Source organism: Strix uralensis, chromosome 7 (assembly GCF_047716275.1).
Source record: "Strix uralensis isolate ZFMK-TIS-50842 chromosome 7, bStrUra1, whole genome shotgun sequence".
Classification (NCBI taxonomy): Eukaryota; Metazoa; Chordata; class Aves; order Strigiformes; family Strigidae; genus Strix; species Strix uralensis.
Genome location: NC_133978.1, coordinates 26,408,506 through 26,422,641, shown reverse-complemented (window position 1 = coordinate 26,422,641; position 14,136 = coordinate 26,408,506). Strand labels below are relative to the sequence as shown.

Here is a 14,136-nt window from a genome sequence, read left to right as displayed (position 1 = left end):
TCCACTGACAACGTCTCCTGCCTCAAAGGGGCTGAGTCCACCAAGTCCCTCGTCACGTCTTGAGGACGTTTTTCTCTGAATTGCAGATTCCTGGGATTGCCTTGTGCATTGAGCAACACTACCGCTTTTAGGGGCTCACTTCCCCCAGCTTCCAAAAAACAACACGGCTGCCCAAAGTGCCGCATGTGAGCAAACAGAGCAGCCGCCTGTGCTGCTGCAGGCAGCGGGAACCTGAGCTTCCCGAGGATTTCTGCACAGCAAAGCAATCAGCTCTTCTCCTAAAGTTTCACTTCCCACTCAGGACTGAAAACCATTGGAGACCGACCACAGAAGCACAAACACTGCTCCAAGGCGGTGCAGCATTAGCAGAGCCACTGGCAAAGCCCCTGGACGATGATGCCCATTCCCTGGCAGCTCCACGTGCAAGTGCATACGCTGGGGAGGGCTGCAGTGCTCATCTGTGCATGGGACATTGCCTACACCTGGATTGTGCCACGTTTGGCAAGTCTGATTTCCAGCACAAGTGTTTGGTCTTTTAGAGGAGCATATCTCAGGCCTGCAAGATACCCAGTAAGTTTTTCCTGCCTTAACATGCATAGTACCCACTTGCAGCAGAGAAAAATGTAAGGACCTTCCCTTTGGAACTAGTTCTAGCAGATGAAGTGAAAGGCCCCTTCCTATCCAGGCAGGGCAGTAGCCCCACTGCCTCCTTTCGGTAAGCCAGGGTTAAGCCTGCACACATAAAATAGATAGCTCTCTAGTCTAACACTTCCAGATTTGCCCTCCTACCTCCGGCTGTCAGCACTGGTATCTCCATTCCTCATTGCAGAGCACAGGACAGGGAACAGCTGGGATAGTTTCTGTCTCCTGCTGAGAAGTGTATCCACTGTCTAGGCTTTGTGGAAAAATATACTGATTTCTCAGAGGTCAATTTTAATAACTAGGATTCCCACAAACCATGAGGAGAATTCAACTCATGATATTTGGCATGAATATCACGTTCTGTTCCTCATGCTACTACAATTTCCATTTGAAATAGCAGGAAACAAATTACCCTGTGGTATTTTTCAGGACAACCAATGGGATAAACATGGGACCAAAGTCTGTTGCAGGGCAAAGGCCTCAACAAAGTGCCTGAGTATAAGAAATACTTCTTAGAGCTTGCAGAGGTAATGAAAAGTAGAAGTTAAATGTGATTCTAAGTTTTCATTGTCAGAAGGTCACCTTGCAAGGGCTGGAGCCTCAAGCAGACATGGAACAAAACAGCAAAGGAGTTTTGCTGGATGAATAGGCTGGCACAGGATGTTATTAATTTCCGAAGTTTAGATTACTTATTACTGGGATGCACAGTGAATCCCAGCGAGAATTAGGCTCGGAAAGGAAACCCATTTATAATCCAACCGTAGTTTAACCTGCAATTTTTATGTCTTCATTACTCCTCCCACCCCACCCAAAGTCCTTGTCTCAAATAATTCAAAATACAAACATGAAATATTTTGGATAAGGCAACATGGGCACACAGTGGTAACAAGGACAAGGGACTGTCACAGCGACCCATCCTTCTGACAAGTGCCCGAGCTGCCCTGTCTGCGTGCATTACACACAAGGGGCTGCTATGGAGGCATTAAACCACCACCACCTCTAGGTGACCGAGCAGCCCCTAGGCTTCTGCAGAGACTGCACCCAGGACTGGGACCAGCAAACAGACGTTACAGTTCTGACTTCTCAACGCATCTCCCCTAGAAGAGCAAGAGCACTAGCTGCTCTCTGTTCCCAGCAAGTAGGTGCAAGCAGGGAAGTCCCAAGCTCTTCTAGAACACTTCCCTCCAGCTTTCTGCTCCATGTTCTACCCTGTATGTCTGAAGATGCTTACCGGGACAGATAAATCAACACTCTTCAGTGTCAAAAGCCAGCAAAACAGAGGTTACTTCAGCTTAAGAAGTCACAAACTAGTAACATAGCCACTCCAGCAAAGAAGACATTTATAGCATAGAAAAGAGCTGCCCGCTGGCTCTGTTAAGATGAGCACAGCTCCTCAGCAGCAGGAATGGCCCAGCAAACCTGGGCCCATGCAGAAAGCAGCTACAGGTCTGCTGCTTCTCTACCAGTGCTGCTTTCCCAGCCTCTCAGCACCATTCTCCCTCTCACTACAGGAGGTCCCAAGCTCAAGCCAGGACCCACCTTCCAGCTGCAGGATCCCCAGCCCAGCTGCAGTGCTTGCAGCAAGTTCACACGAGCACAGGCTTCTTTCCTCATGTCTCCTGCAGGAGCGGAGGCATTGAAAAGGTCATTTATTAACAGCTCTGGGACAAAGGAGCAAGAAAGAAAACAAATCCATTTATAAATCAGCTAAAGAGAAAACTTGTGACTCTGTCTCCTTTGTAATTCCTAAGTGTGGTCTGGAGCTGCCCTGGCATCACTTCTTGTGATGCTGAATCAGCAGAACAGCCCCACTGGTGCAGTAAATAGCCCGATAAGGGCAGAATAGCCCTGAAGAAGAAAGCGCTAAGTTATGCTGCGTTCAGATTTTTCTTGGCTTCTGCTAGGATTTGGGAAGACTGATAGCGGTCAGCTTTCTTACCACTAAATACCAAGCAGTCACTCACATTAGCATCTACCTCTGCAATCCAGGACATATGCTTTCCTCTGGGACAAGATAGAAACAGGATAAAGAGAGAAAACTCATGCAAGAGCTATCTCAAACAATACCAGTCAGTGCTGGCTGAGCTCTCAGATAGGACCATACCAATCCTGAATACTTTGCCAGACTTTTTCCTTTGATATCATTTCTCAAGGGGGGAAGGAGAACAAAAATAACAAAACACTGTTCTGTTTAACAGTTACCCATAGCAGAGAAAAGCTGAGCTAAAGTTTCCAACCATTATCAGTACAAACTCTTAAAATAGACAGGCAATATACTGTTTTTTAATTTAAAACTGACTGGGATAGGAGTTCTATCACATGGATTGAAAGCTGTATAGGAGCACAAAGCAACATATCAAGATGACAAGACATGTTAGAACAGCAACATTAAAATGATCAGTACAGCACTGATACGGATGAAGGAGCAAAGGCCTCAAGAAGAAGTGGTAGATCACACTGTAATTCATTGGAAGGAACTGCACATCCAGGGAGGATAGATAAATAATGTCCAAGGTATCTATGGAAACCACCATCCTACACAAGAAACAATAAAACTTAGGAAAAGACAAACATGAGAAAAAGAACGCAAACTTCAGATATTCGTAAGGACAATAACACTCATTGAAAGCAGGATTTGATCTCAAAGATATGGGGGCTCACTTAAAGAGATGTGAAGTATGAAAATGAGGGCCAACAAGCTGATGGAGAAATAGCTGTATAGTAAATGTGGAAAGAGAAATCTGTGGGGCTGTCTCCTCAGAGCAGATATGGGAGCCCCAGCTTTAAAATCCATTTATAAACTGGCTGGGGTCCCACACCACTCTTGTTCAGATGACTCTCAGCAGTGGGTCTCCTCGTGGGCCACAATCCGCTCACTCTTTAAAGACACACGGGAAGTCAATTTACTTCGGATGGGAATGGTGAGGGCAAGAGGCTGGTGAGTAGTTTCAGCATTGCACTTTCTATTCACTGAAAGCATCCAACAACTTTTCTTGCCCTTCTGTTTTGTATTGTCCAATATTTTTGCCCAGTAATTTTCAGTTCTCAGAGCCTCTCACAGCTCAGTTTGGACTGTTTTTGTACCACTGATCATGCCATAACAAAAACTTCTTAAACTCTGCTGACTTTGCCAGTTATAAACAAAGGTTTCACGTATTTTTCTCATTTAAGAATGGAGTAGTTTTTAATGTAGCTATGAGACAGGAAATTAATGTAGCAACAGCAAAAGACCTTACAGAGCAGGAAGATGATAGGTATTTCAAAAAATCACTTATGAATTTTTTCAGTCACACTCATTTTCCCACCCACGCTCACTCCCCTTGTACTCACAGGCACCAAGGTTGCCCAGGTGCTCTGGCAGGATCCTGTGCGAGATGGGACCAAGGGAGCCAGATGCCAGGTCCTCAGTGCATCTCTTGGGTTCCTCTTCAGTGGCAAGCTACAAATTTTTGAGCAGGTCTTTTGCCATCTTTAGGAGCTAACGGTTACAATGGTGTGGTCCCTTCACCACGAAATCTCTCTTACCTCATCTCCCAAGAGTCCTAGCACAAGTGGTTGCTCAGTGCCTTTTTTTTTTTTTTTCCCTCCTCGTTTTGGGTACTTTAGCTCCCACAGTCTGACTTCCTGCTAGTAAAGGAGGAGGAGGACTTGCACAAGGGATGTGCTGCAACCTTGCTGTCATCCTTCTGTTATTGGAGCACATTTTTTTTTCCCTCAAGGAGTCATCTGTACAGGGGTTTTATCAGCACCCATGCCTTCTGACAAGCCATCATGTGAGGCTTATCAGGGTGCAGACTAGTTGGGCTTGTCGCAAACACCACATTTGTCAGTGTTTACCCAGTTCAGTGCAGTCGGTCACATCCTTGGTTATCAGTACAGACCATTCTTTTAACCCTTGCTCTGTTACTTCTTATAGTCGTCTCTCTCACACACACACATGCTTCCGTTCACATTTCCTTCAAGCCAGTTGTGGTATTTTTGCTTCTTCAGCTGCATGCCTGCCTTATGCATGGTGTGCCTGGACCTTCACTTCACAGGCCATCATCGCAGCTGTGAAAAGGTCATCTTAGTTTGGTTAGGTTATAGGAGACTAATAACAGCAAAGCAAGCAGATTTTAGGGCTGGTCTGGGGTCTGCTCCTGCATGCAGCTCTGCTGCTAGGATGTAGCCAGGTGTCCTGCTCGGAGCTTTTGGCACAGCACACACAAACGCAGCACCAGTGGCAGCCTTTTGGAAGTTAGAGGATGCTGAAATCCAAGACAGGAACAATGCAGCCTGTCCCTGGGTGTCACTATCAGACTCATCAAAAGGTATTTTCAACAGTGTACATCCAAGACCTCCCTGACAATGTTAGAGCTGGACCTGTTTTCAGCCTACCATGTGCCGAGCAGCTCTGTGACAGTACAGGGCAAGACCATTTTCACTAATGTAGTGCAGACCTGGTAGTGTTCCTATACACAGGCTCACAGGGCAAGGCTGGCATTAACCTCAGCTTCCCCCATAGGGCTCCTGGTGAGACAGGATAGCTGCAATTATCCCATAGCACAACCACAAGACTCACAAGGAAGCTTTTGTGCGCATGCATTTTCTCATGCTCATGTCACAGCCTTATGAGTCCAGCCTTCTCTCAGCACATAGACGCCAAGCAAGGCCATGACTGTCTCACTTCTTTCCCACTATTCCCAGGCTCCCCTTAACTCTGTGGCTTTCACAGCTGACTCCAACTCTCAGCAGTGCTGTCTGCCCACAACACATGGGGAGCTAATACCAAACAGGTAATGCTGGAGTCGACCATCATATTTTTCTGCCTGTTGAGCCTCAGTCTTTCCCTAATAATGAATTGTAACATTTAAATTTGTCACAGTGCTTTCCATTCAGATACTGCCCAGCCATTTACAGAGGTCAGCACAATTAGCCCCATTTCCCCAGATGATGAAAAAGCACAAGAGAGCAGCAAAAACCCAGCCTGATGCTCTATCCCCTGGACCACCTCATCTGCTTGTCTGGGAAGCTCTTATGAACAAGGGCTCACAGCACGCTCCCTCCCGCAGAGAGGCAGAGTTCCCAGGGTCCAGGGGAAGGAGCAGCACATTGCAGCTACACCTACTCTTAAATTAATCTTATGTCATTTTGACATATTCTCTCGTGTTCTGTCAAACTAATAGCAACTTGGAGATTATTGGTCTAGTAAAGTACACACATGACTCATACTACAAGACCTATGTAGTTGTGCTACAACTTTAAAAACATGGGAAAAATTGGAAAATGTCATTTAGCTTAGGAGAAACACGCTGAAGAAGAGAAACACAGGCAGCAGACTCCCATAGCAGGAAAGAAACCATTCCCTGTGTTTCCTTCCCGCAGTCTGACTTCAGGGGCAGAGGTAGAAGAAATCAGTAGAGTTAAGAGTTGTTTACTACTTTATAAAGGTGTTGGGGACTACCTAACAGCAGTCCTGCTGCATTATATATAACCTCTACAAAATGCTAGTAAACCTAAAGACTAACCGCTACACCGCACCAAAAGTTCCTGAGATGTGGTTAGTTATGGTTACAGTCTCCTGAGAAGTAAATGGGTAGAAAACGCTCTCCAAGATTCCTATTTACAGAAGGACATCTATTCCCAGCAAGGCTTATGGGATCTAGTTAGCATTCTCACAGACACCAAGCAGCCACAACACTAGAAGGTCCTTAAATCTGCAGAGAAATTACTAGTCTCTGAAGCTGCGACAAGCTTTGTAACCTAAAAAGCAACTGTAAAATTACTGTCTTTAACAAGGACTTCATAGCACGGGGCCAGGTTCTGTTGTAAAACACTATTTTTAAGACAAAGTGCAAAGACTTAGCTTCACAGTTGGCTTAGCTCCTCTGTTTGCTCTGCCACAAAAAGGGACTATTCTACCCCTGTCTTTTGCCATAGTGCAGATTCCTTTTCTAATTTTTACATATAATATATATAATTTTTTTTTTTTTGTCAGGCTGCTCTTCAGATGTGTTAAGTTCTCTGGTCAGACTGACACAGCTACATGCATGGTGTAGGAAAGGAGCAGTGGTCTGACTGTACTTTCAATCAGGCAGGGTAGACATAGCTCAACCCTTCAGGTGTTAAAACCACTTGCTAAACTCATCTTTAAACTTACAACCAATTCATTTCAAAATAAGGTCTTAATTCTCTCTGGCCAATGATGGAATAAATCCGACACAACAGTGTTGGAACATTCTTTTCTTTTCTTTATGGCTATGATGTTTTTTGTCATGACAGTATTTCTAAGTCTTGTAAACAAGAACCTGACCGCTAGCTTTACCAGAATAAAGTTCTTTTCAGCTTCAACAGTAATCTTCCTAAACTATTTCAGGAAAGCAAGACTAAATATATAGAAGCTGTAGATCAACTTATTGGGCACATTCAATTCAAGGCAAAATTGCACATTTTCAGTGTGTTTCGCACAAAGCAGCTGGAGCCAACAGCTAAGGGCTGATCTTGGCCAAGAGCAGATGTTCTCCCTGGCAAGAGCTGCCCCCTGTCATTCTGGCAAGGAGCAGGTAGGAGGGAAGGACAGTTTTCAGCAGAGGAACAAATCCCGCTTTGTTACCTGTCCCCACCACCAAGCCCGCGCTCCATATAGGAACTCCATCTTCCCTCCCGCTGCACGCCTGCTCCCTGGGCTTTGCCATGCACCATGGATCCTTCCATCCCATCAGCTGTGCTGCAGAGTCTCCAAATTCCCTCCATCCCTCCCTTTTGGAGAAGTCTCCCCCTTCTTGCTACAGCTCAGGGAGGAAGGTGCAGAGGCGGCTGCCTCCCCTGCCCCCAGCTGCAGTGTCACTATTAGTGAATGTTAGAAACCACAGCAGCTGTACCGGCAGTTCGCTGCTCCGCTGTCTCAGGAGCCCTCCAAGCTGAGCGCAAAAGCACTGCGAAATGACCGAGGGGTTGAAGTGGTTTCTACCTCCTGAGCTGCTGATTCACCTTCTCCAGGCAGCACACAGAGCTCAAAGGTCAGTTGCAGTTTGAGCTTTGGCTGAGAGATTGCAGATAGTTAACGAAAAAACCAAGCTATTTCTCATTCCTTTGTAAAAATAGGTCTGTTTTCTTTTCATTTTCTTCCCCGGGAACAATCTGGCATTCACCACCCTATATGATGAGGGAAAAGATTCTCAGAAGGATCAGAAACAAGGGGGAGAATACAAACCAAACTAAAAGCCTTTACCTTCTACTTATGCAGAATAAAAACACTCACTCAAAGGTGTGAGTCCCAGCCTATAAACCATCCATCCATCCCATAAGGGTTACTTTTTGGTCAAAAGAGATGTAGTGTACAGCTGGATGAAGGTCACAAGGGAGCATGGGACAGCGCGGGTCAGACTGATGGACACGTGTCCTCATACCAGAACCTTAATCACTGCCTGCAAAGTGTGTTGACGTTACAAGGGGGATTTTAGAGGTGGTGTGAAGGCAAACAGTGAAATGGTTCTGCAGATCCTCATGAAAAGCTCTTCCCAAGCTGGAAGGGACCAGTAAGAGCCCAAAAGTGCTCAGACAAGAACTATCACAGGCAGTTGTAGCATTGCTGGTGGTGGCTGCGCACTGAGAGTAGTGACAGCAGTGACCACTACACTGCCTGCAATGCCCTTGAACATGAATAGCCAGCACAGCACAAGGAGCAGAGGGACGAGGAGCCCAAAGAGCAGGCTGGGAAACTGATCTTTCTAGCTGCACTTAGGGGGAGCGAATGCACAAGAGGACGCAAGCAGATGAATTTGTTCAGTGTACACTTAGCTGACTCTGTTCCCTTCCATCTGGGGTCTCACACTTTTTCCCTTAACTCATTTCTTAATTTGTACTGCTAATGCAGCACTGTTTCAGAGCACAGGGCTGTTTTTGTGTGTCTCCTTGTTTTACAGTGAGGCCCTCCCCAATAACTTTAATCTGAGTGACTTTTACCCTTGCCTCCTTCTGTTCTCTCAGTTGAGCTGGTGTTGGCTTTCAAGCTAGACAAGCTGAAAGTTATTGCAGAAAAAAAAGAACAAGGCTAGGGACAAGGACAGGCGCCTTTTCTCTTCTCTTTCAGCAGCACAGATTTATGTGAGATTACGCCGGCTGTAGAAGTGCACCCTTCGCTGCTCCCCCATGTAAACATACTGGCAACAGCTCCATGGCTAGGAAACACTGACTGAAGTGCCTGCAAAAAAACTCCAGCTCTGCTCAAGGAAGGGATGTTTCCATTGAGCTGAGAGATGAATCCAGTTCTCACAGCTAGCTGACAAAACCATAAGAAAATACAATTTAGGAAATGGTCCCATCTAACCCATCTTTCAGAAGACCAAGAGGGGTGATTCTCTTGTGAAGATGATCTGGAATTTTACAATTTAAGTTTGATCGGTCTCAAGCAATACTAATTCCTTATGGGTTGGTTCCCCAAAGTCATCTCAGTATTATTCACTTCACCCCAAAGTTCAGCCTAAACACTTCTGTCCTTAACCACATCCTAGCCACCTTGAACAGGTAATTTCCAAGCTGAGAACCTGGCTCCTATCTCAACACACTTCAAACCAGATCCAGCTCCATAGAAACTGTCATTGAATACTGGGCTAGTAAAAAGGTACAAAATACCTAGCCAGGGGGTGTTAACCCCAAAGTTGGGTTTGCCAGTTGCTCCCAACCCCAGAGGTGCTAAAGGTGCAAAGATGTCTTAGGAAAATAAGGAATGTGACCAAGCTTGATATTTTGCACCATACAAAGCCAGTTATACAACTTAGGAAAGGCCAAAAGGATATCCGTTATTACAGCTTTTGTAACCCTTCCCTTCTCAGGTGTCCAGCCTCTTAAATTTATTCTTTCTCCTCAAGAAATTCCTTGAGCATTTTCTACATTTTCTGGTAATTACAAATCAAGAGGCAAACACAGATTGCACTGATCACAATAAGGTTGACTAAAGGACAACTTTCTCCCAAACAAAAAAAAAATTTGCTTTATAAAGTAAATAAACTATGAGTTATGGTTGTCACATACATACATAAACACACCTCTGCATATTTTTTCTGGAAATCTTTCTGTCTGGAAATCTTTCTAGTCTATTCAGGATTTGAATGTCCAATTTTCCTCCCAAAGTTGCATTAGCTGTGCTTTTACAAGCTTGGCTTGAAGCCTATTATTTGCTCTTTATGTTTCCAACCACTCTTGGCTTCCTTAGACTTTTTCCTCTGACTTAATTGGTATTTGTACTGGTCTTCCTAGCACTGACAAACTCCATCTGTAAATCAGTAATGATTTTTATACTTTTTAGATCATTATTGAAAATGTCTAATGCCATCAGGCCTCTTGCAGAATACCTCTGAAAACACAGCTGTTTAATGATGATTTCCTTTGATAACTATTTTTGAGGTCTGTTGTTATCCAGGTCTTAATCCATTAGTTCATTCTTTGCTGGAGAGTCATAGGGAGACTTTTGCAATCAGAACAACATCAGAAATGCATCTACTGCTGTGGAGAAGTTTAAATATGGGAGATATTAATATTTACTGTTTTCAACCACATTTGCCATCTCTGTAAAATAAAACAAGTGCAAGTAATTATTTGGAAAACAGATCAGATAAAGGACCAGTTGCCTTCCCAGTCCTACACTCATAATCCACTCTGTGGCTATCAATTACCAACCAGGGAGATTAGATCTTCCAGTTCCCCTTTTGTGAGGTCATTCCTAACCACCAGGGAAGCCAGGCTTTAGAAGTCACTTAACTTACAGCCCAGATTTATTCAATATTCACTCAACTTTTAAGAACACTCTTTTTTTTTTCCTAGGACTTCGATAAGGCTCCAGCCTCATTTGAAGAAATAAATCAAGAAGAGAGTGTTAATAGTGATAACATGCATAAGACAAAATGCATCCTGTTTTTTCCAGATGAGAATCACACCAGGCTTGTTTGACATCTATTTTGTAAAGTCAGCTGACTTAGTTTGTAAACAAAAAAAGCCTTCAAGAAAGCAAGGACAAATGAAAAGGTCTATCAGGATATAAATATTCCCCCCACTCTCCCTTATAAATGCGTTCTCTAGCTGAGTTCCTGAACCAAAAGGAACATATTCCTTGAAGTTTATCCTGCAGATTCTTGCAGGTGGTACTACCTCTGTTCTAGGATGCAGATTAATATGCTCGCTTGAGGGGACCACGTGAACTCACAGGCTTGCTTCCATTAGGGATGAGTAATTTCCTTTTCAATGCATTCATTCCCATTATCCATTTTGACAGTGCTATCTATTTCTACAACAACATAATTCTGAAAGCTACTTTGTTAAGTCTTATCCTTTACAAAACCAAAAGAATATGATCAAACTGGCTATTAAAACTTGATTACTGGGGAGATCCAGCCAGTAATTTAGATAGAACTTATGTCAAACTAAATTTGCAATAGTTCTCTAGGCTACCCACCATCATACTGCTGGGATATTGGGTCAACAATAACATCCTTCCCATTGCCTGGGATATCCCTAATGTTCTACTCTAGTTTGTTGAAAATCATTGAGCATAGATCTTCTCAGAAGGTATTTGGCACATTTAATTTTAAATTGTTATAAAACTTTATTTCCCCCCAAAATGTTAATCTACAAAACAGGCTACTTAGTTATAATACTTCCATGAAATATTCCTTCATATCAGAATTTTTCCCCCCAAATTTGGAAAAGGATTTAACCAACACTTCTGTGGGGTTTTTTTCTGCATCATCATTAAAATCTTACCTTCTCCACCTCCATAATGATTATGCAATTGCTAGACATTCATTATTTTGTTCCTAAGACACACAGAACCCCTCCTTTGAATTGTGCTTGGTCCTGCTAACTTTAGATTTTCCCCCGACATCTTTACTTTCTCTAAATAATCTTCCACAATTTGCAGCCTGTATTTTCTACCAGATGTTCTCCATTTCCTCTTTCTCCACTTCCTTTCCATTTACTTGTGTTAACTTCTATTTGCTGCCTTCACTGCCTGTACGAACTACCCAGTCATCCTCATTCTTGTTTTTGGAATGCTGGTCAGTACGTAGTCTTTAAATTTGCAATCTTAATTCACAGTCCTGTCCTTTTTTCCCCATCAGATTTTGCTTTGTTACCGTTCTATGCTGGAACAATCACTGGTCCATAGAGAGCAGTCATCCGACAGCAGTGATTACTTCGTCATGTATATAGAGCTCCAAACTAGAGTTACTACCTCTTGTTCAGTCCAGTACGTTTTATGTTAAACCAATATATTTTAGAAGGCTTACTGCTTTTACTCCTGTCTGTGCAAGATCAGTATCATGCTTTCCCTAGACTGAAGCCCCCCCCATATATTTTTCAGACTGTCACACCTTCTGCCCAAGAAGGTATTCATACTGATCGCTGATATAATCTGTTGCTCTGTAGCACCCCCAGACAGAATTTCTTCCTTGGTCGTGTTAGTGTATTGATCCAAATTTTTAAGGCCAAGCTGACAGTATCAGTATTTAAAATACAGGCTTCCTAAAACTGAAGAGTAGCGTTTCAAACCTGTTTGTTACAGTCCCTGTGGCAAGACTGCCAGGAAACAGGTCTCTCACTGAAACACTCCCTAATAATTCCTGTCTGATGAAAGGACATGCCCTCGGTGTGCATTCATGCCTCATTTCAAGGTGGAAACTTTCCTACTAGCTGAAAGATACTGCCTGTCCTGGACTTCCCCGTGTTGAACCTATTGATTGCTGCCTCTGGAAGACATACTGCAAGAGGCATTTTCAAAAACACTGCCTCTTGTTTTCACCCCCCCCTCCCCAAAAGGCAGTTTCTTGCTATTTATTGCACTAATTTTCATTAGGCTCTTGCAAGATGACTTGCATATTCTGCAGCTCGGCCCATTCTGACACCATCACCACCTCTTCTGCAATTAGCTCGAGCACTGTCAATTTTCTTCAGTTTCCTTCTGTCTCTTTAAAATCCCACTTTCTAAAAGAAGGCTCATTCGGTCCTCTTTGCTAAATCAGTTCTCATCATCTAAATTTCTTCCCTGTGATTCCTCACCTCACTAGAAAAGGCATCTCCGTTCATGCATTACATTTCATTTTTGGAATGAAACTTTTTAAAGACTGGTTTCAAAGCTATTCTTATCTCCCTCCTCAGCAGAAGCAAATTATTTCTAAATATTTTCAGCTTCACTCATGACTGCATACACTAATGAGCTAACCTTCTCCTTCTGCCAGTCTTTGCTTTAAATTTTGATGTACGTCAGACTGAGAAAATGCTTCTTCCCCTCAAACACCATTCATTACATTCTATGAAGTTAAAAACTTGGAGAAGTCTAGTTTAACATTTTATTTATTCCAAGAAAAAAATAAATCACATTTTGATTCTCTGTTGTCATAACAATGACAAATGAGAGGCTTCCACCTGGTACTGAACAAGAAGCTGTCAAAATAGTGGAAACTATTATCCTTAAGCTTCTCACTCAATTTAAATGTTAAGTTTCTGCTCCGATCTTTTTCCAGTTTACTGCTTCTTGCCTATTTGTCCGAGTTCCTGCTCAGTGTTTAAAAGCCCCCCAGAGTCCAGTACTGTCAGCAGTACAGAAAGATGGACCGTATTGCCGAAATGCTGTAACCAGAGGGTAGAACACCCAGATAGACAAAAGCTGATACTAAACTAGGAAATGTTTCTGCCAAACGCTTAGTGTGACTAGCGCTGCTACGTGCAGCGTGCCAGCTGATTACAAAAGGCAAACTCTGGTACAAGACATTCATCTCCTAGAGAAATTACTGTGCAGTGAGCACCTCCAGCTCCGGCCGAGTCCTGCCCCGGTCCCTGGGACCGTCGGGCAGGCGAGAGGACTTGCCGGGGCGCCAAGCGGGGAATCCCCCTCGCCCCTGCGCTCTCCCGAGCCGGTTCTGGCCCCGAGCCCACGCACCGAGCGCCCCTCGTACCCCAGCACAGGAGTTCTTCCAACCTCAGAGCTATCGCTTTCCATTGCCGTTTCTTAACAGCCAATACTTCCACCGAGTTTTTGGGTTTGCCCCCCCCCCCCTTTCCCCCCCCCCCCTCCCTTCGTGCTTTCGGTGCGGTTCTCGGCGCGGCGGGAGCTCGGCACCAGCCCCACGGGCAGAGCGGGCTGCAGCCGGGGAGCCACCGCCGGCTCTTCCCCTGCGCAGCGAGGGAGGGAAATCCCTCGCACTGACGCGGCCAAACTTCTGCCAGACGCCGCCGCGCAGCCTCCGCTCCCGCCCGCCCCGGCAGCCCGCGGCCACCTCCAGCTTCCCCCGAGCGGCCGCGGCCTCCTGCCTTCCCGGGCACCCCAGTCACAAGTTGACATTGCCCCTTCCGAAACGGCCGGGAGTCCAAAAGGCTTGAGGATGATGTCAGCCGGGGGAGGACTGCGGCAAGGCTGCGCCCACCCAGGCGAGCCCCCCGCCGCGGAGCCTTCGCCCACCGCCGGCAGCGCTCCGCGGGCGCGGAGGGAGGGACGCGCCGCCCGGGGATGCCGCAGCCGCAGCT

At 45.0% G+C, this 14,136-nt stretch overlaps 1 protein-coding gene across 7 annotated transcripts in view; it reads right to left on the bottom strand.

Annotated features, from left to right (window-relative positions):
- Positions 1-14,136, bottom strand: part of ENTPD1 (ectonucleoside triphosphate diphosphohydrolase 1) — a 34,889-nt gene that overhangs the window by 20,509 nt on the left and 244 nt on the right. For 2 of the 7 annotated variants that reach the window (XM_074875017.1, XM_074875019.1), the window contains exon 1: positions 3,973-4,616. The exons of 1 other annotated variant lie outside the window; for it this stretch is intronic. The gene's annotated coding sequence lies outside the window, so the exon portion shown is untranslated. Of the gene's footprint in view, positions 1-3,972; positions 4,794-14,136 lie in introns of those variants that run through there. 4 more of the 7 variants (XM_074875020.1, XR_012629698.1, XM_074875024.1 and 1 more) reach the window with 4 other exon arrangements.